Source organism: Macrobrachium rosenbergii, chromosome 51 (assembly GCF_040412425.1).
Source record: "Macrobrachium rosenbergii isolate ZJJX-2024 chromosome 51, ASM4041242v1, whole genome shotgun sequence".
Taxonomy (NCBI): domain Eukaryota; kingdom Metazoa; phylum Arthropoda; class Malacostraca; order Decapoda; family Palaemonidae; genus Macrobrachium; species Macrobrachium rosenbergii.
The window spans coordinates 22,371,977-22,394,120 of record NC_089791.1 but is presented as its reverse complement, the minus strand read 5'-3'; positions in this window follow the sequence as shown (position 1 = coordinate 22,394,120).

Sequence of the window (22,144 nt, the reverse complement as noted above, 5' to 3'; positions counted from 1 at the left end):
CACACACACACACACACACACACACACCCCAATAACGTGAAGTGAACCTAAGAACGAATTCCTCGAATAGAGTATAAAATTTGAGTTACTGAATTTACGAAACAACAAACACTCCACGAGTTTCCACAGTAAATGTTGAAGCCTGAATACACCCAATAGTTAATAGAATTCCAGGCCACGTTGCGAACAAACATTTACGTAATTTGCATGGGGTTCCTGCAATGTTTGCATTATATAACAACCGCGTTTAATCGTTATATTTATACACTGAGTTTTAGACACTCGCCGTAAAGAAACATATAATAATGAACCTTATTTATGACCCTTATTTGAAATTGTAATTAAGGGAGATCCTTGCAGATAAAATACTAATAGAAAAACCTTTTTAGGGCACACACGGTTTAAAAATGCTAATCGCAAAAAGCTCTAAAAACCCTCATCGGAAATAAAATACTCTTTTAAAGCTGCAAAAAATTCACATAAATTCAGAGACGCGCATCATAAAACCCTAAGCAGAATCATAAATAAAAAAGAACAATAAAAAATTACAGTGTAGCAAATATAAAAAGAAGAACAAACTAGAAGACACCAACCAAGCAATAACTAACAGCAAGCAAGTCAAAAGTGCAAATGGTACGAAGAACGCGCGTCTCATTCATTCAACAAGTGCTATGAAGACTCCTTACGACGACGTCAGGCATTTGACTGCAGGAACGGGACAAATACAATGCTGTATTTGAAGACGGAGCGCTGCAGTCGGGGACAGACTTCCGTCCGCGGCTTTCGCGTTCCGTCATACAGGAAATCAACGGCACGCATGAGCACGAAACGACATAGAGGTTTAGTTGGGGGGTTATACGTGTGCGATTATACCACAAGATCTTGTAACGTTTTATCTGTATTTTATGGAGTTTTATTTCCCTGGCTGTTTTTCTTTCTTTTTTTTTTTCGTATGGTAAGTTACTGGGCTCTAAAAGTTAGTTCTACATGAATTTTGAACATCACAATAATAATAATAATAATTATAATTTTATTTGCCTGGCTATTTTTGGGGGGATTCTATGTAGAATCTTGGTAAGCTAATGGGCTTTAATGTTAGTTCCACATGAATTTTGAACCTCATAACAACAACAACAACAATAACAACAATAATAATAATAATAATAATAATAATAATAATAATATGTACTTGGCTGTTACAGCGTGTTTTTTTTCTGTAAAAACTTTGTGAACTAATAAGCTTCATAGTTCCAAAACGATTTTGAACCTCACAATAATAATAATAATGATAATAATAATAATAATAATAATAATAATAATAATAATAATAATAATAATACAATGCGTTACTGCTAATAAGTTCGATGTTTTTATGGACGATTTTGAAAACGATTAAAAATCTTCAGAATTATTTTTCATAAACAATAACAGCCCTTTTCAGTTACACCCTTACGACATACGCACCACAGAAATAAAACCCACAATCGCATGACCGTTCAAACTAAGACATAACATTCCGACGAATCTACAGCCAAAGCGCTCTTCCTTCCTTACTTCACTCACTCGCGCAGAGGAATCATTTGCAGGCCGTACGATATGCGAATGGTATCACATTCGCTGCCACAAGGTCACGGGTCAGGTTACGCGCTACACCCCGGCAGGCACTATGGGGGGAAATGATGATCCTCCCTGGCCAATCAGAACACATTGCTGTACATGTTGAAAGACCTACGTTGTTCTCCTTAGTGAAAATCAGGTGCGTATATATAGCATATATATATATATATATATGTTATATATATATATATATATATATACATATACACATTCATATATTTTATAATATATATACATATAAATTCCTATTCACAAAATAGCCACACAACCTCACTGTGTACATATACTCAGAATATCGTATTACGCTTCAATAAGACGGGATGGTTTAGATTCCTGATTCTTTAATTCACAAAATACAAGCTTTCGAAGACATAAAATCTTCTTCTTCAGATACCGGTGAAGAAGAAAACTGTGTCCCGTCTTATTGAAGACTAATACGAGTGTTATATATAATTCTTACAACCCATACTGTCAAAAATGACGGCAATATAAGACAGGGTCGAGAACAACGTCGGGATTCAAGGGAGTGTGTTGTAAATATGATAGCGGAGAGAGGTTGACCTCGGGCTGGAAGACAGCAAGTTTAACTGTGGAATTTATTGCCCATTGACTATGGGTGTTAAACAGATGATATATATATATGTACATATACACATATATGTACATATGTGTTTGTGTATAATATTTAGTTTTATTATAAAGAGACAAATATGCATATGTTTAGAAAAGAGCCAGATTATACTTTATTCACGTATTCGATACACAAAATGAGGCTATTTACTTTACAAACATAATACTTCATTATCTAAACATGACATCAAACACCTACATCACCATTACCACAATATCTGGAAGCTTAAGGCACAACTCTCATAAAATAAAACACGAAAAAAAGGACCCATAAATGTAAAACTGTTTCGGAAGCCGTAATTCTGTCAGAACAAAGATTGGCGAAATCTCATTACCAGAGACTATACCATTAGGGGGAAAAATTCATTATATCAGGTATATGATATATAAGAAATATCTGTTTTTATAGACGAGTATCAATTAATGTTAATGAATAGTTCCGGCACCACAGCTGAGGAACTTGACGTAAATTTCCAGATAAGGAGCTTAACAGCTAACGGGAAAGAAGACAAATATTATGAAAATGCTACAAGACGACCCAAATAAGAACAGAAGACAAGTTTCTTATAAAAGCTATAAAAAAAATACAGGAAACACAAGAACGTTATAACATCTATCTTTTATCTTTACATGATAAACGAAAAAGAAAACACACCAAGAAAAATAATAATAATAATAAACGTAAACTTCCTTACATCGAAGCTTTAGAAAATCTCAAAGCGCTCCTTCCACTCTAACCTTGAAACACGAGGCAATGTCCCAAAGGAAATGGTTCTCTTAGTGTGGGGGCAGAAGACGAAATAAGAAGTGAAAGCATACAATCAATCTCTTTCTAAGCCGGAGAAATTTGGAGGTATTTTCCTTCCTTGTATTTTTCTACTTGAGCTGCTTTTAAAAATTGTAAGATACAAAGAAGACATACTACTACATATATATATATATATATATACATGTATATATATATATACACACATATATATATATATATATATATATAAATATATATATATATATATATATATATATATATATATATATATATATATATATATATATATATATATATATATATATATATATATATATATATTTCATTTGCTGAGCAGTCGACAGACGACGTGAGTGACAAACAACAATAATGAATCTTTTGAGTGACAAGGAACATCAAAGCCCTAGGTCCATCCCTCCCTCGCGAAATCCAAGACGGTAAGAAAGACATAAAGTCGATGATGCGAAGCCCGAGACAAGCAATCAGAGAATCATATTCGTTAAGTCACGTTCAGAAAGGAACTCGCCTCTGCGTTCGACCAAAGAAACGGGGCCCGAGTCACGGACATTCCGCGGCAATGGCTATGCCTCTAGAATTGTAATGAGCCCCCTTCTTCCCTTCCCCTCTCACTTCCCTTTAGGACTAAAGCAAAGAGGAAATAGGGTGGGGGGGTGATAATGGAAGAGGAGACAGAAAAAATGAGAAGGAAACGGAGGAGGAGGAGGAGGAGGAGGATGATAACCCCTCATGCGTGGGGGTAAGGGGGATATGATAACGGAGAAGGAGAGATAGAAAAGGGGGAAACGGAGGAGGAGGAGGAGGAGGAGGAGGAGGAGGAGGAGACAGGAAAAAGAAGGTAAGTAAATGCGGCGTGTTTACTGGAAATGAGAAGGATTAAGAGGGGAAAACGAGACATTCCTGCAAAAGGGAAAGAATAAAGAGGCAAAAAGGGGAATAATGATGATGATTACGCGAGAGGCAAAGAAAAAAAAGGAAGGGAAGACTGCAAACTGATGATGAGAGAGGATACTGAAAACGAGGGGAAAGGGGAGGGGGGGAGATTTGGGGGGGATAATGATAATGAGCAGGTTGAAAGAGAGGAGAGGGGGAACGATAGAAGGAAAGAGATGAGAAACAAGACGAGGGGAGGGGAAGGGGATGAGGGGAATGTGGGAATGGTAAAGAGCCCACGAGAGGGGTTAAAGAGAGGAGGGCAAATATTAGAAGATTAACAGAGGGGAGGAGGAGGAGAAGAAGAGGGAACACGACAAGGGAAAACAATAGACGATCGGTATGCGAAGAGTGGCTCGAGATGATGAGAGTAATGATGGTAAAAGCAAATTCGTGAAATATTTTTCATTCGAAAAGACCAACATTTAAATACGATTGACTTAGAAACTATTTAAGTATTCATAAATAAAAACATAAAAGAATAAACAACATAATACAAACAATACATCAACAATAAGAGTAACAAAAAGAAATGATCAACAATAACGTATAAACATATAACGTATAATACATTTTATCTATTTATTTATTTATATTAATTTATTCTGTCTTTTTTATTAAGTGGGATCCCTTCTTTCTGTATTTCCCTTTACTTCCTCTTGCTTCTTCCTAATGAGTACCATATTCTTTGGAAGCTTGAATTCAAGTCAATGGTCCCTGTGGGTTTGATCCACATGAATAGGTTTCATCTTCTGAATAATAATAATAATAATAATAATAATAATAATAATAATAATAATAATAATAATAATAATAAGAAGAAGAAGAAGAAGAAGAAGAAGAAGAAGAAGAAGAAGAACTACAAAAATTACTAAAAACCAGTGCCAAAGCCATACAGATTCATCACAACAAAAATATTGCAATTCATAACCAACATCAAGATTATAACAACTCATAATTAATGGGCAAGAAGACGGAAGGAACAACAACGAATCACGCTCGATATCGTTCAATCAGGAACGCGGAAACAAAAAAAAGCACGTCTATTTTTTTTTAGTGTTGACGAGAGCGACAGAGAAGGGTCTACCTGCTCAGTTAATCAGCGCAACTGTAATAAAAACAAATTAATTCATTTCTCAACAGGCGACGAACCTCCAGCATAAAAAGACCGAAGTTAAAAGGGGTTTCCACACTCCGAAAGCACCTGTTGGGAGTTAGTGCCGCCAGCACATCTCGCTTGGTGCACTGTAGGCATTACTAAAAGGTATTTGCAACGTCCCTTCGGGCCCCCGGCTGGATTCAATTTTTAGCCTTTTACTTTACCTCAATTTCCGCTTCCTTTCTTCACTCTTGCCGTCCAACCTCTCTATTACCTCTTGGTGCAAAAGTGGGGTTTTCTCCCAGTTCCATCTTTAAATCCTCGTCCTTCGTCTTTATTTTCTGGATTTCTTTATCTTCTTCTCCAGCCACTCCAAGTCCCTCTTTTCACTGTCTTATGCGCTGAATGGCCGAAAGTGGCCCCTTCAGCGCTTGGCTTGACAGCCTAATTTCATAAATCAAATCACATTATGAAAGTGACAATGGGATATATATGAAGCAAAACAAACGAAACTTTACATTTCCAAGTGATGACGTAGTTACCTCTTAAATAGGAGTTTACGTGAGAGTTCGACGTACAAAAAGTCAACTTCCATTCTTGGGTCATTACGAAAACACAAAAGAAGCTATTTACTTCAAATTATAGATGTGAAAAAAAAGTATGTGAAATTACAAAGATGTAATTTTCGTTTTCGGTGATTAAGGAAACGTACAGGAAAGAGTGTACCGTCATGTTGTCTAAATTATGTGTTTGAAAATACCGAAAGAGCTTCAGTTCCTTTTAGAAGTCTAAGGAAACAGAAAGGACTACACGACCAAACAATATGACTGGAATAAGGATGCAAAAAAAAAAAAGAAGAAATGGCCAGCTGTTTACAGGCCATTCAAAAAAAAAAATTTTTTTCAAAAAGGCGTATGGCTTCATAACCCAGCTGTGAAATGACTGGTATTAAAACCTACGACAAGAGGTCATAAAAACGTAATCATTCCCGTGGCCCCGTTGCCAAAACGCCCCTATGACAACCTCAAGAGGAGTCCATTACCTGCTGAAATACTTGGACAAGATCCATTTCGGAGATAACGGGTTTATAAATACAGGTGAGCGCCGGACCCTTACGCCAAAAACCATTAACCTGAAGTGCAATATTATATCATTCGGAATAACGTAAAAGGCTCGACCGATGGCGCAGGTTGGTTTTCAAGTGGGTGTATGAAAAGGGTCTTTTCAATTTATGTCCCTCAATGCAGAGATGGAATTTTATCAAACGGAATACACAAACAGATGGAGGGAATGGAATGTGAATTCTAGTAAAACCCCATGAAAGACAGATTACTTCTGATCCAATATATCTTTTATTTTTAACTAGACAGATATATATATACTGCACTGTGGGGACAGACTATTCATCCTCTCTAAATGATGGGATAACTATTACCCAACGCTTTAAAGTCAATTTACCCTGGCTACTGCCGGCACTGCCGCTACTGCTGTCTGCTGTCACTACGTGGGGCTCTTTCATCACTGCTGTTACATCACATAGATTCATTTCACCATCGTTATTACATTTATTTCGTAATTCTACAGCGAGAATTGCCTCTGTATCCTTACATAAACAAAGGACTGTTTCAATGATAACTCAAGTTCCAACTGGACTCGACTGAAAAGATGAGAATCATAAACAAAAACTTTTGAAAGTATGTGCGTCACATGGCTTCACACAATTATGGATGCACTCCAAACTTCCATTTTTAAGTACATTACGTAGTGGTATATTCTTTCAGCACAGAAAGCTGCCAAGATTTACTTATCTAAACACGCATATATTGTATAACTGGTCCGGAAAATATCAACACGCAGCTCTCCTCCAGATAAAGCTGTTACAAGAACTGTTCAACCCCCTCCCCAAAAAGGGGTCACAATATACCAAAAGGAAACAAACAGCATTGTTCTCCTCGAACGTATCCAAGTCTCCAAGTGCCTTTTCTTTCTCTCTGACGGTGGGGGCGGAAGCTCAATCAGAAAAGCAAATACGACAGAAAATCTCCCAAATGAGATGAAAAGAGCATTGCACACATTGGTGTGTGTGTGTTGTGGGTGTGGGGGTGGGGGTAGAGGTGAGAATAGCCATTAAAACCTTAAGCATAAATCAATGCCTTTTAACAGGATGGATAATTGATCAAAATGGAAACAATAGCTTTCAAGTTATTTTCTCAGATAAATATATTTTTGTCATATCTGATACTTTACTGTCACGCAATTTTCTATTTGCGTCTTATCCCAATTAAACTTTTCCATCGCTGATTTCAATTTTCTTTATATTGTAGGCTTAATCGATCCTAAATTTAAATGTCATTATACCTTGACCCTGACTTCGATCACAAAATTCTATTTGCGTCACAATCATAAGCTTATCGCCCGTCAGAGATTTATTTTGGCAATATACTACGCATACCTCTTGTCTAATTTCTATACATTTTATACATAAAAGGATTTCTTGCACAACTGACTTCTGCTTTCGTCATAAACCAAGCTTATCTATTGCCACCAATTTCTATTTCTGTCCCGACTCAAGTGCACTTTAACGCGATTGCCTATTTTCTCTGTATCTTTGCTACTTAAAAGCGTCTTAAAAAATAATATTTGGCGTTACAGCTTTCTGAACCTTGACACTGACTGTCAACTTTTGTTGCCGAAGTGTCTTGAAGGAGCTCTCACACTCCGAAATCATCAAATACAAATAAAATAGCTGGCAAAGAAGCCATCTGATTTGACACAAACCCATCCCCTGTGTGAGTGCTTGTTTATGTAAGCGCGCGAGCGCCTATGCGCGTGATTTTATCTCATGTAAACTACTCTAACACAAATAAAAAGCAAGATTCTACAAAAATTAATTTAAATTTGAGGATTTTTTTGAGTTAAGACTTTCATTCTTCCACTGAGAAAACGATGATAATTTTCCACGAAGTAAATTTACCATAAAAAATTGGATAATAACAGATACTCAGATTTCGAAGACATTCCTAAAACCGGATTCATCATCCATCACTCAAACCATTAAGCTAATCGATCTCGTATGAGTAACGTCCTGTCAACCCGGCAGAAGGAAGTCCCTGAGCCGAGCTCTATTATAACCAAGATTTAGAGAAAAATTATCATTCTTTAGATCTCGATTGCAACAAAACCATAGCGGCTTAATACCGCACACATCCGGGAGGGGTCCTTGTCCTTCGACCAGAGAGGAAACGCGACCGAAGTGTCTGTCCGCATATATTTGTTTGTTAATTAGTTCCCAGTTCATCTGCTATTTGCATCTGCGTGCTGGATCCCTTTCCTAATTTTATAAACGTATTTGTTTCTGTTTTGCTTTTGGGTTTGTGCCGTATGAATTTGTGCATATTGTAAATAATATCAAATGATGTCAGTGATACAACGTCACCACGGAGTAATTTGAATCAGTCCAAGTAAACTAGAAAACTACTAAAATTAATAAATGAATATATCTCAAACAATACTGTACTAAATGAAGTAAGGTATATTATTTTAATTGCTGTTTGTACGAATTAAAGTGCTTATAACGTATTCGTCTCAAAATATGTAACTCAAACAAAATTTTTCACGTAGTCAAACCAGAGTTGCATTGAAAACCACTGTGAGTCCCTTCAGGAGATGAGCGTTCGAACTGGGACTTGGAAACGTGCAGGATGCCACATAATCCCAGCGTTTCGCTGAGAAGCTGCGTTGAAGGGCGCGGCAAAAGGTAGTGATCAAGTGATTAATTTCAAAACAAATTCTCAGTACGAAATTTGTAGGAATCAGAGAGAGAGAGAGAGAGAGAGAGAGAGAGAGAGAGAGAGAGAGAGAGAGAGAGAACTATTGATGAGCTGGAATGCACTTGATTCAAACTGAAAAGCAAAGGGAAGATCCACTTTAAGAGGAAGACTGACGTTAAGATTGAGAAAACTCCATCTGTCGATGGAGATGCTGCACATACGAGTAACAGAAACAATTTCACGACACTCTCATCGGCGTTTTTGAGAAATCAACGTAAATTGCCAAATCGTGTTGTCACCTCCACTTGAATTTTGCTGGTGCATGAGGTAAAATGTCATTACTCGGAGAGACCGCAGTTAAGTCCGATAGGGTATCTGGCGAAGCAACAAATGAAACGATGCTTTCAGGTGCCGAACTGCACAAGGTTTTGTTGTTCAGCTAAACATTACGCTACAAATCCAGTGTCATTAAAAGCCTCAAAATTAGACTGGCAAAAAACTTAACATGAACTTTAGAGGCATCATTAAATATGAGTAAAAATTAAGACCTAAAACTAAAAGAATGGGAACAAAATTATGGAAATGAGAACACGCAGACTACCCCAGATGTAATAACAAAAACTGATTATTAGAATTTACATATTAAGAGTCAGAGGTCACGCTGAATTTAGGGCGAGTGGCCCCTGAAACAGGGTGATTAAAACATGTAACCAGAATTAACACTGGGAAAAGAGTCTGTTAATACAAATAAGAAAAAAATGGGAGTAACTAAAAAGGATAGTGCTTAATCTGTTTCGACACGAAATGTACGTTAGCGTGCATATGGATTTTAATCATGAAATATACACACATATATATATATATATATATATATATATATATATATATATATATATATATATATATATATATATACTATATGCTGTATATACAGATGTGTTATATGTATATATATATACATATACATATAACGTGTGTGTGTGTGTGTGTGTCATCGAACAGCCACCTCCACCTCTCCCCTTCCCTTCTTCTCCATCCCAGAGAAACACCGACAAGCAGACCTGACCTTGTCATTGCCAAGGGAGACAGAATGTCACATGGCATCGGCCTTTAAGCGTGCAACTGAACTTGATTCCAAGGCTCACACGTCAACCTGCAGCGGCAGATATTTTCTTCTTTCACAAAGCCTCTGTCATTAGACGTCAGTTTCAATGACCGCCATTAGAGAGCAATCTTCGTTTTGCCATCTCTCCTTCTCCAAGACTCACAAACCTATGAGTTATATTCTCTTCTGTTATAAATGGCTGGTTTACAGCAATATGCTTCATTCCCCCCCAACCCTCGCTCCGCTTGCTCTCTCTCTCTCTCTCTCTCTCTCTCTCTCTCTCTCTCTCTCTCTCTCTCTCTCCCACGCACAACACGGCAGCGTTATCTGGTGTTTGGTTTGAGTCCTGATATTTATCCTTTTACCACTGCAAACTAGTTCGCAGGTCAAATATAACCTTTTCACCTTTTAAAACCTTCTCTCTCTCTCTCTCTCTCTCTCTCTCTCTCTCTCTCTCTCTCTCTCTCTCTCTCTCCAATGAATATTGTTCTCCCTATTTGAAATCGTATTCGTTAGACAGACAAGATTTCAATATCCTTCGAGGACTACGTAGGGAACTTTCCAACTTATATCTCCGGCTCCATCGTGCATTGATAAAATACAAAATAATTTTTTACTTATCATATCTCCCCCGGTACGCACGTGGGCTGAACCGGCCACAACGACCGAGACCACCGGTAAGAACCGGACAGTTTGCAGAACCGAAGGACTTTACCGGGGTGTCTTGACACGCTCAAAATAAAGCTAAATGTGACGAGATCATTCCGCAATTGAGACGCCACTTGACGCAATCAAACGAATCGACATTATCGTGCATGCGTTTATTACATCCGCATTTTTTATGGCATATAATTTTCGAGTATTTCATTGTTATTGTTCTTGATTCTTTTAAAGTTTACTCGTGGCATTTAACGGTCTCCTATCATTCATTTTCACTCTTCAGTGGCCGGCAATGAAATAAACACCGTTAGTTCAATATCTTCGTTCGATATGCGAGTTCGGTCACTTTGTCGGCATTAAAATTTGGCCTTGAATGACATACACGCATGGGATGACCTTTTATGATATCGTAACTTTTATCGATTAGGAAAGTCTCTCTCTCTCTCTCTCTCTCTCTCTCTCTCTCTCTCTCTCTCTCTCTCTCTCTCTCTCTGTAAAGATTATAAACAGAAGGTCTTCAGCGGCAGTTGCTTCGTCTACATCTCTCTATCTTCGCAGACGAATATTAAATGATTATTTGTGGCGTCAGTTTATAATATCAAATTCTCACATATTCACTTGTTCTTATATTATTGCTTTCCTACTTAACAGGGGACTGACTTTATTTTATCTCAGTTGCACTGGGCAATACTAGTCTCTCTCTCTCTCTCTCTCTCTCTCTCTCTCTCTCTCTCTCTCTCTCTCTCTCTCTCTCTCCTTTCTTCCACCTCACTTGAGAGCAAGTTCCTTACTTAGATAAAGTAACTCTCATTATCTAACATCTGACCCTACCCCTTAATAAACATCCGAACGACTACAGCTGCGTCTAATAATGTCATATCTAATAACAATTACCACGAGCAATTACCACTAATGACATCAGCGTCAAAATTTGCAATGCAATACTGCGCCATCATTAATATTGCTTTTTCTCATCCCTGTCACGTCACCCGGCTAAAAATTAGATATGCGAGAGAGAGAGAGAGAGAGAGAGAGAGAGAGAGAGAGAGAGAGAGAGAGAGAGAGAGAGAGTCCACCGGTTTCAACTACTGATTCACTCTGCATCATTATCAGATCCATGATGTATACATAATAGTCTACCCATTCCGTTAAAAATGATGGTAATGAAAGAGATGGTCGGGACGATGGTCTACATGTGATAAAGTCCACATTCAGATTTGCCGTCAGACGAAGGTTTTTCATTCTACTACGATATTAGGGTCAATGACTAGAGAGGTTGATCCCGGGATGGGTCACCTTTACACTGTCATCCAGAACGGTGAAAAGAGAAATAAATGCAAGGAAACCCCATGGTACAAAAATAATCCTAGAAGGGGATTGTGATTAGGTCCTTCTTAACCATACTCAATTTGCAAACAGTTTAAAGAGGGATACAGAATGTACAGTGCTTAGAAATGTGGGCATCAAAAGCGTCCTTCGCGGCTGTCCAGGAGTCCCTGGCTCAAATTTCCCTTAAGTCTTTCATTAGATTCCTCTTTATATTGATATTTACATTGTTTGGCATTATTTGAAATACTTAAGAATCCTAACACAAACACAAATACACGGCAAATATACTGACACACACATACGTGCGTGTGTTAGTGTGCGTGTATCTGTGCTGTGGGGTTCATATCGGATTCAGAGGCTGAGGATGAGCGTGGCAGTAACTGTAGTCTCATACACTTCTAGAACCAACCCCAACCTGGGAAAACGCCGTAATATATATATATATATATATATATATATATATATATATATATATATATATATATATATATATATATATATATATATATATATATATATATACACACAGTATATATATATATACACATAAAGTACAATTCAATTTCATGAGTTCTCCAATGACATTCTTATGTCTTTGTACATTTTGTTTTTAATTTACTTTCACATAATCAGCCATCAATAATGCTTTCTAGCCGGGACGAGGGGATCACAGTAATCTCATTCCGCTTCCCCTGGCGGTGGTGGATCGATCCACTCGCAACACTCAGCCAACCGACAGCCCCCTCAGCAGCGAATAACAATAACAATAAGAAGAAGAAGAAGAAGAAGAAGAAGAAGAAGAAGAAGAAGAAGAAGAAGAAGAAGAAGAAGAATAAAAGGAGAATGAAAACGAGGGAATGGCAACGCAGAAAATCCTGCAAAATGAGACCTGAACTCTCGTCGCTTAACCAACGGCCGAGGAAAATAATAAAGCGGAAAGAATCCCCTGAAATATATTTTAAGAAAGTTTTTTGGCGAAAGTTATCCCACACAAAGCATGACGGGGATGCCGCCCCCCACCCCCGAGGGAAAGGGGGTGGGCGAATGAGTCAGGTGGAGCAAAATCATTTCCTGGCAATGGCAGGAAATTTTCATTACCTCTTGCTGATTTAAATTAAATAACTTTTATTGGACGCACTTCCTTTCATATCCAAAAGATATTAACATCAACAACATTATTATAATATTTATTGAACGTGTGCAAACGCTCTTTAGAAGCAACCATAGAATACTTACACTTGAAAGAAGAAAGTGATCATGAACTGAAAGTAAATATAGACAAATCAACAGACAAACAAACATATGAATGCACAGGCAACAATATAGGCCAGAATAACAAAGACATTAAAAACAGATTACGTGATTTTTAACGAACTAGAAGAATAAATACTCGATGCATCAAGTGCGAAAAGTCACATTCGCATCAACAGCATCAAATTCAACAGAACTCGTTCCTACAACAAGCTATTTTCCAGCTGAAAGACCTTCGATGCCGACTAGCATTTCAGTAACCACAATGTGATGCAATCAGCTCTCGAAATGAAACAGTCATCTCAATAGTTCCCTTCTCCTTCGTTTGTTGTCGTGTTCAAAGAGTAAACTATCAACAGATACACATACGTCCATACATACATACATACAAACATACACACACATATACATATTTATATATATATATATATATATATATATATATATATATATATATATATATATATATATATATATATATATATATATATATATGTGTGTGTGTGTGTGTGTGTGTGTGTAATAAAGGTTGTCCATGTCATTTCCAAAATTGTACTCTGTAATATTCATATACTGTAATTATATATATACATATATATGTATACACATATATGTATATATACATATATAAATATATGTATATATATACATATATTTGTGTGTGTGTGTCAGTTAAATTTAATCGCATGGGCAATTTACTTAGCAATAATCTCGAGGCTTCTAGAGCCTCAGGAGTGGACCAAAATGTTAATCAGGCGCAAAGTCCTGATAACATTATCTTCACTTTCCCATTGAATTTCGACTTCTACCGCACTTCGTGATCAGCATTTAATGGCCCTGATCGTCGATAAGCGAAACTATACGGATATTCTCGAAGACTAGTCTTAAAGACCTTGAAGCGACAGCCTTGTCAGAGAGGTCTCTGTAAACATATCTCATTCATAAGGTATAATGTGTATATATACTCACAGTGTGTATATACTGTATATATATATATAATGTATATATATATATAATGTATATATACATACACACACACACACACACAAAACATATATATATATATATATATATATATATATATATATATATATATATATATATCTATACTAATAATATATAATTTTGTTGACAATTCTGAAAAGCGATATTCTGTTTACAATAACTTCCTCAAATGACAAAGGAAGGACAGGACGGTATCTGTTCTTAAATTCCTTCAGGTAACGGGATGATGAATCACTCTTCCCAGTGTTCAGTCTTGTTTGAAAATTTCCTCAAATAAACCTGTAAGTCACACAGTTTTATACAGCTTTTTGTTAAAATGCATTTTCCTTTAAGAACTTTATCCACCCAGTTTCCTTTGGCGTCTGTGACCTTGGCGGTTGCAATGCCAGGTAATTATTAATCAGTCAATTAATGTCCCCTACTTTAATTTTATATCGTCATGCAATTTCCCTGATAAAAATTATTGTTCTAAGAGTGACAAAATCAAGCACCATTTTCCTGTGATCTAACTCACCACTATTCGATAAGTTCAGCTTTTTTTATTCTCATATCACGAGGCTGGTTTCTAACCCACAATTTTTTTTTTTTTATCTTAAATTCTCGTCTTGCTACAATTCCCTTCCTCTAAAAGAACCTCAGGCTGGTGCTGGGTTGGGAGCTCCAAATGAGGCAAGCCACCGATACTAATAAGATCGTAAAGCCTATACGCCATGGTATAGGTTTTCGACCTTATCGCAAGATCGGTGATATGAGCCGCGTCTTTGCAACTCCCAAGGTGTCCCAGCAACTTACCTGCTCTCAACTTGTACAGAATAGACGATAATTACCTCCAACACAGAAGACTCGGCCCATCATACCTGAAACACAATAAGACCAAAAACACCTCGTCAGCAATTTTAAGGGGGAATTTATCTATACAATCTCCCTATTACAATAACAACACAAAAAACTGTGCATCATAAAATAAAAAAAATCTTATAGATAACACAAGAAATCAAATAAGTATTTCATCAGGTTAGTTAGTGCATTCTGAAAACAGGACAGGTGCATAGAAAGTGCACAAAATCCCTTGAAAACAAAAACAAAAAAGATCCCCTCTAGAGCTATACAAATGCTTTTACTTTAACTCATCATAAATTATAAATTCATTCCATGCAATGGTCCCCCATAACTAATCCTTCCTATCTATATCGCTCTTTGAGTTTAAATATAAAGAAAAAATACCCTATCATTCTAATCAACTACTACTTTCCTCTCTTAAAAGGTAACAGAAAAAATCCATGCGAGAAAAGCAGAGGTAGAAGACAATTAAAAAAAAAAAAAGAACGCTTGGAGGCAGAGACAAGATGCTTTCTCGAAAATGCTTTTGTTTAAGATGCTTTTTTTTTCTATATAAGGAAATGAGCTTTTTTTTTCTGCTGGTGTCGATAACTCGCACCAGGTGGCACTCAAGTATAGCGCCGGTGCCATAACGATAACAATTCACGATGCGGGGTTACATTTGCCAGTTGTTGGTCATGTATTAATAAACCAGCCAACTCTTCAGCAAGCAGGCAGGGCGGCTTCGCTCAGCCAGCAAGCACAAGTAGATGAGGAAGGGGGAGGAGGGGGAGAGGGCAAAGGAAGAAGCACAAGATGGCAGGCAACGGTACCCGCCCTCAGGGCACAGAGCTACTGAAGAAGAAGTAACAGATCAGTACATAGGGCAACATGGCAACTTCCTTCTCGATGTCTTGGTATCTGTGAATTGGAATACAGATCTCTCTCTCTCTCTCTCTCTCTCTCTCTCTCTCTCTCTCTCTCAGCGTTACAAAGCCCACCACATGAAAAGCACAATCATACTGATTAACTCAAATTCCAATGAACTCAAACCTTCACAAGATAACATGAGACCCCTTTATTTCATATATGTGTGAAAACCGTCCAAGCTGCGAATTTAGACAAGACAATGAAAATAAGTAATAGTTCATTTTATGTTATTTTCCTCTATCAAAATTCGTGGATGTTTGACCGATTGTACGTTCTGGGTCGTGCCGCCTTAATTACAAGTAATGATACCCTATAGACTTGTCTTCAGCCTATGCACGACCTGTCGCTGACAAACGAAAAAGGCATTAGGGAGGTACGCAACGTGAAGCATGAAGGTGGTAATAATAATAATAATAATAATAATAATAATAATAATAATAATAAATAATAATAATAATAATAATAATAGTTCAATTCGAAGTTTTCTTAAAATTTTAATATGTTTTTTCTTTCAAATCTTAACTGAAGCTTTTAACCTAAAATAAGTCGCTCTCTTTTTTTACTTAATTTATTTCTTTAATATATATATATATATATATATATATATATATATATATACACAAACATAAATATATATATATATATATATATATATATATATATATATATATATATATATATATATATATAATAAATACGTGTTTGTGTGTGACGATAATGTATCTATGCGATTACCCGTATTTTTACATGAGATTATGCATTAGTTTGCGTTTATTAGTGCGCGTGTGTATATTTACATAAATACACACACACATATATATATATATATGTATGTATGTATGTATATATATATACATATATATATATATATATATATATATATATATATATATATTATATATTTTTTATATAAATAATATGCAAGCTCGCGTGGCGCATACCTCGAAACCCCAAAAGAGCGAAGCAGCGACCAACACTCTTTCGGCTCCAACACGGAAAAAGAATAACAGGTTTCGATTGTGGCGTTTGTCAAGCTGCACCTGAAGACAATCTACAATGGCTGTCATACCCAGTTCCAGCTTTGCTCAATGGAGAACTTTCTCGTGATATTCCTCCGCAGGGCCAGATAAAAGGACAGCCAGAGGAGACAAAGTGACCAATAGATGATACGAGAGGAACGTCTGATTACTTTTTGAGAGAGAGAGAGAGAGAGAGAGAGAGAGAGGGGGAAGTGGAGGAGGAGGAGGAGGAGGAGGAGGAGAGAGGTAGGTAAGGGGAGAACGGAGGAGACAGTAGGAAAACGAAGACAAACTGGATGGGAAATAATAACCCAGGCATGACACAGGAGGACGGAGATTGGGAAGAAGAGGAAGAACAGGAGGAGGAGGAGGAGGAGGAGAACGAGGAGGAGGAGGAGAGGCAGAATGAGTGGCTGAATGTAGGAAGGAAGGAGGAAGGGTAGGAGGAGGAGGAAGAGAGGAGGAGGAGGAGGGGAGGAGGAGGAGGAGGTGAGGCAGAATGAGGGGATGAATGTAGGAAGGAGGGGAGGAAGGGTAGGAGAGGAATAAAGGGGGCGGGTGAGGGGGGAGTGGGAGTGGGGTTTGCCGGTGTTTAACCCCCAGCTGCCTTTGTAGGAGAGATTGGGCGGGTGAGGTAGAGGGAGTAAATGAAGGAAGGAGGGAGAAAGAATGTGGCAAGAGACCCGGCAGCGAAGAGAGACGAGAAAGAACAGCACATACGAACAAAAAGGAGAGAGAGAGAGAGAGAGAGAGAGAGAGAGAGAGAGAACCACGTCAAGGTAAAGAAACGGGAAGCTCTGATAAAACTTCTAAACCACTGACGTCGCATTTTCTTGAAAATCAATGCATACCTGCAGTTTTACCACTAAATATTTTTTGTGGAGAAGGAAATACTTTATCCCAAAATGTACAAAACTTAAGCTCTCTCTCTCTCTCTCTCTCTCTCTCTCTCTCTCTCTCTCTATATATATATATATATATATATATATATATATATATATATATATATATATATATATATATATATATATATATACAGTAAATATATATATATATACACATATATGTGTGTGTGTGTATCTACGTTCGAAGTACATATGCCACACATGAAATCCACATAAAAAACAACGCATACCATTACCGCAGACCAAAAGGAGACGAGACGAGACGAGAGAGAGAGAGAGAGAGAGAGAGAGAGAGAGAGAGAGAGAGAGAGGAGGATAGTCAATACCAGAGAGTGCAGCAGCAGCAAGAGAAGACTAAAGAAAACGGAGAATGCAGGAAAAGACACATGAAAGAATACAAAGAACAAAAGAGGCGAAGGGGATACTCAAGGAGATTAAAAAAATCCCGCCCTCTCATTCCACTGGACAGATAGCTAGATGCGGATCTAATCTCCACGCTCGCTGTAAGAGAATGACATGAATACAATGAGAGAGAGAGAGAGAGAGAGAGAGAGAGAGAGAGAGAGAGAGAGAGAGAGAGAGAGAGAGAGAGAGTTACCTAAAGCGTCTGGCAAAATAAAGGCCTTCAGTGATGGAACAATGATTTCTGTAAATTCATATTAAACAACTAGACACACGGAAGCAAAGGTGTTCGGTTCCATATGAACAAAGAGCTTCAGGTTACGCAATGCGTATGTTACCCGCACAGGAATTTAAAAGTCTACCTCTGAATGCGATACAGCATCTTTTCATGAAAACGGGAGGAATCAGCATCAGCATCACCAGCAGGAGCAGCAGCAAATAGCACAAGACTCGTACATCAACGATGACAAGCAAAAATGAATACCGGTTCGAACAGACCGAAAACCATGAGACGGATTCCATGGACAGGAAGTTGGGTGTGACTCACACACGGTCGGGGACGGGAGGGAAGGAATATGAGAGAGAGAGAGAGAGAGAGAGAGAGAGAGAGAGAGAGAGAGAGAGAGAGAGAATGGATGCACTTTCCCATCCCATGTTTGAAAGTTTAAAAGATAAAAAAAAAGGCACCTGTCAACAAGGTAGGAAATAGCATCCTCTTTTCTCGAAAGCCACACCCCTCGGGGGGGTGAAGGGATGCTTCCTAAACGCGTGGGCGCAGGAGCCTCCTGCTGCATACATGCCCGGTAAGAACCTATTTCACAGGAACAGTCGCTTCGACTACCTGATACCAAACGCCTAGCAGCTGCTCTCTGGACCGTGCTGAACACTGTCGCAAATAATGGTTTCGTCCGAATGTTTTCAGCCAAACGACGAGGCCCAACGGGGATATTCCCTTAATAGCTCCTCAGTCATAATATATTATTATAAAAATATATGATTCATTGTGTAACGAGTGATGAAAACCACCGGAATTTGAGGAAAGCCTTCTACGGAATGTAGAATGTAATATTTAATGAATGATGGTGTAAAAAACGTACCAACTGAAACAAAAACACATATGCAAATGTAAAAAAAAAAAAAAAAAAAAAACACCTGGAACAACTGGCTGCCACCTAAAAGGCTCAGTAAAATCAGTAACAATGAAATGGTCGAGGTATCCAGGCTCCAGTTACAAGAGAGGGATGAAACAGTTTTTTTTTTTTTTTTTTTGAGGGGGGGGGAGCTGACGAGCCCTTAATGGAAGCAAAGGCAGGCGTGCGAACTCACACAAACGCAAACACACACACACACACACAAACTCTTAAAAAGTCAAACACCAGAGAGCTTCTGGTTTTATCATTTTCTTCTTCATGAAAGGAATATGCATGAAAGGCAAGTTGACGATTAAATAAAAAATGGAAAATTTGGTGTATTTCCAGGTTCCGCTGGCCTTCCGTAACGTTTTAGATTATGCACTGCTTAAGAAATAAATTCTTAATGCCAGAAATACAGAAGACCTACAGGAATACTGCGACATTTTCCTGTCAGGACACGGCATCCGAGAAGAAGCAGAATGAAACCGAGGAAAAGAAGGGCGAACATGAGGGTCCAATCGATCAGCTGTCCCATGTTCTGTAAAAGAATCGAATATTTGCTCTCTCTCTCTCTCTCTCTCTCTCTCTCTCTCTCTCTCTCTCTCTCTCTCTCTCTCTCTCTCTCTCTCTCTCTCTCTCCCCCCTTTCGGATAAAGATTCGAACACTTCCCCATCTCTCTTAAAGATTGTACTTCCTTTCTTTTTTATACAAGGCTTCTTTCTGGGCCTATTTCATACCACTTATTTAAAAGAAGATATGTCAATTAGTAATATAAAAAGTTAATATTAAAAGCACAGACGAGAAACGAGTGCCGAGTGATAGTCTAAACTTAATTTCTTTTCGTTGAGATAATAATGAAAATTGGCACTTGGCTGACATGGAAATTAGACCTGAAATTTTACTTTTGACGGGTTTTATTGATAGCAGGCTTATGCGAAATAAGAACTTTAATATTAATCCCATCACTGAGAAGTAAAAGACGTCTAATTACGATTTCCTAAATAGAGGAATGGCAGAAAATCGGCGTCGATGCCCAAAATTAATGTAATGTAATCAATCTCTCAAAAGAGAATGTGAATATTCTTCTCCTGCTCTCTTTTAAAAATCAATAACTGATTTTCACATGTTGTATATACTGTAAATGACCCTATACGTACATAATTCAACATGAATATCGAACACAGGAAACTACAAAGGGGTAACTCAGACAAAAACAATTCGGTGAAGAAACCAACAGCCCTTCCCTACGTTCTCACCCATGCAAACCCCCCCTCGAGTGACAACACATTCATAATTCCCAACCCCCTCATCATCCCCCAACGACCCGGGGGTAATGCCGGCCTCCCCAGTGGTTGACACCATACATAATCCCTCCGGGTACTGCCTGGAACCTGAAGGAAACTCTTAACGACCTGCGTAACATAATATCACGACACTCCAGCGTCGCCACCCAGCAACCCGTCTTGTACATAGCAACTTCTCACATAGAAATTCCTGCTGATATAATAATACGATAATATTTCTCACCACCACTGGCATCTACGGTTAGGCTTCAACGCTATATCCTTTTACTTAGTTCAAATGAGGTAGTCCCAGGTTTACAAGACAAGCGACCAAGTAGAATGTCTAAACACAACAGGGAAGAAAATAGTGCCGATTAGGCTCAACAACAACAATAATAATAATAATATAATATATTTTCTCGACCTTGATCCACTGAAGATCAGTCATGATATATGAAATGTAATGGAAGCTATTAAAAACAAAATTATAGAATCTATTTATTCCCCCAGTACTGGTGTACAAAGGCCCCACCCTGCCATTGCTACATTTTAAAAAATAAAAAAAAATAACATCTTATCAAAGCCTGTGCCACCAGGAAACGTTCCCACGAGGTTGACAGAAATATTACGGTAAAAGCAATAATGTGGAAAAAATGAAACGGCGAAAGAACGTAACTCAAAGGGAAAATATGCAAGAGTCGCATTATTTTCATCTCTCTCTCTCTCTCTCTCTCTCTCTCTCTCTCTCTCTCTCTCTCTCTCTCTCTCTCTCTGTAAGATTTATAGTATCTGTTATAACTGGGTTTATGATGAACAAACTACGATTTAAATAAAAATGTCTCTTCCAAAATAACACCAACATACAACTTAGCTTCGGCAGCTCTTTCAAGAAGTAAATATAAACAAAAGTAAAGCAGGAATGCGGAGAGGGCTAAGGAAGAGAGAGAGAGAGAGAGAGAGAGAGAGAGAGAGAGAGAGAGAGAGAGAGAGAGAGAGAGAGAGGGGCAGGCGGCGCGTTCGAGAATATGCTTGTTCGTTCTGACCAAATAAGTATATACATTCCAACTTCCTTTACGTTAACGAAGCCAAATTAAAATTCCTCGATGAAATTGTTGTCTAAAATAATTATGAAAGTAGAGCCTCATGTCGACCCTCCCGTGCTAACAAAGAACCGAACCACCGAAATACCAAAGGAGAGAAATAAGTGACAGCCAGGCCTATACGCCAACACAAGCACGTATGCACAGTAACAGTCGCTTCGGACGGTAGGCCTAAAAGCCGTCGAAAGTCGGTACTTTTAGGGTTCAAAATGATAGCCACAAGCTCACGCTAAGACTACGAGGAGGAGGAGGAGGAGGAGGAGGAGGAGGAGGAGGAGGAGGAGGAGGAGGAGGAGGAGGAGGAGGAGAGAAAACTAAGGAGGAAGGAGGCATACAACTCCTCTACCCACCAACCCTCATTCCTCT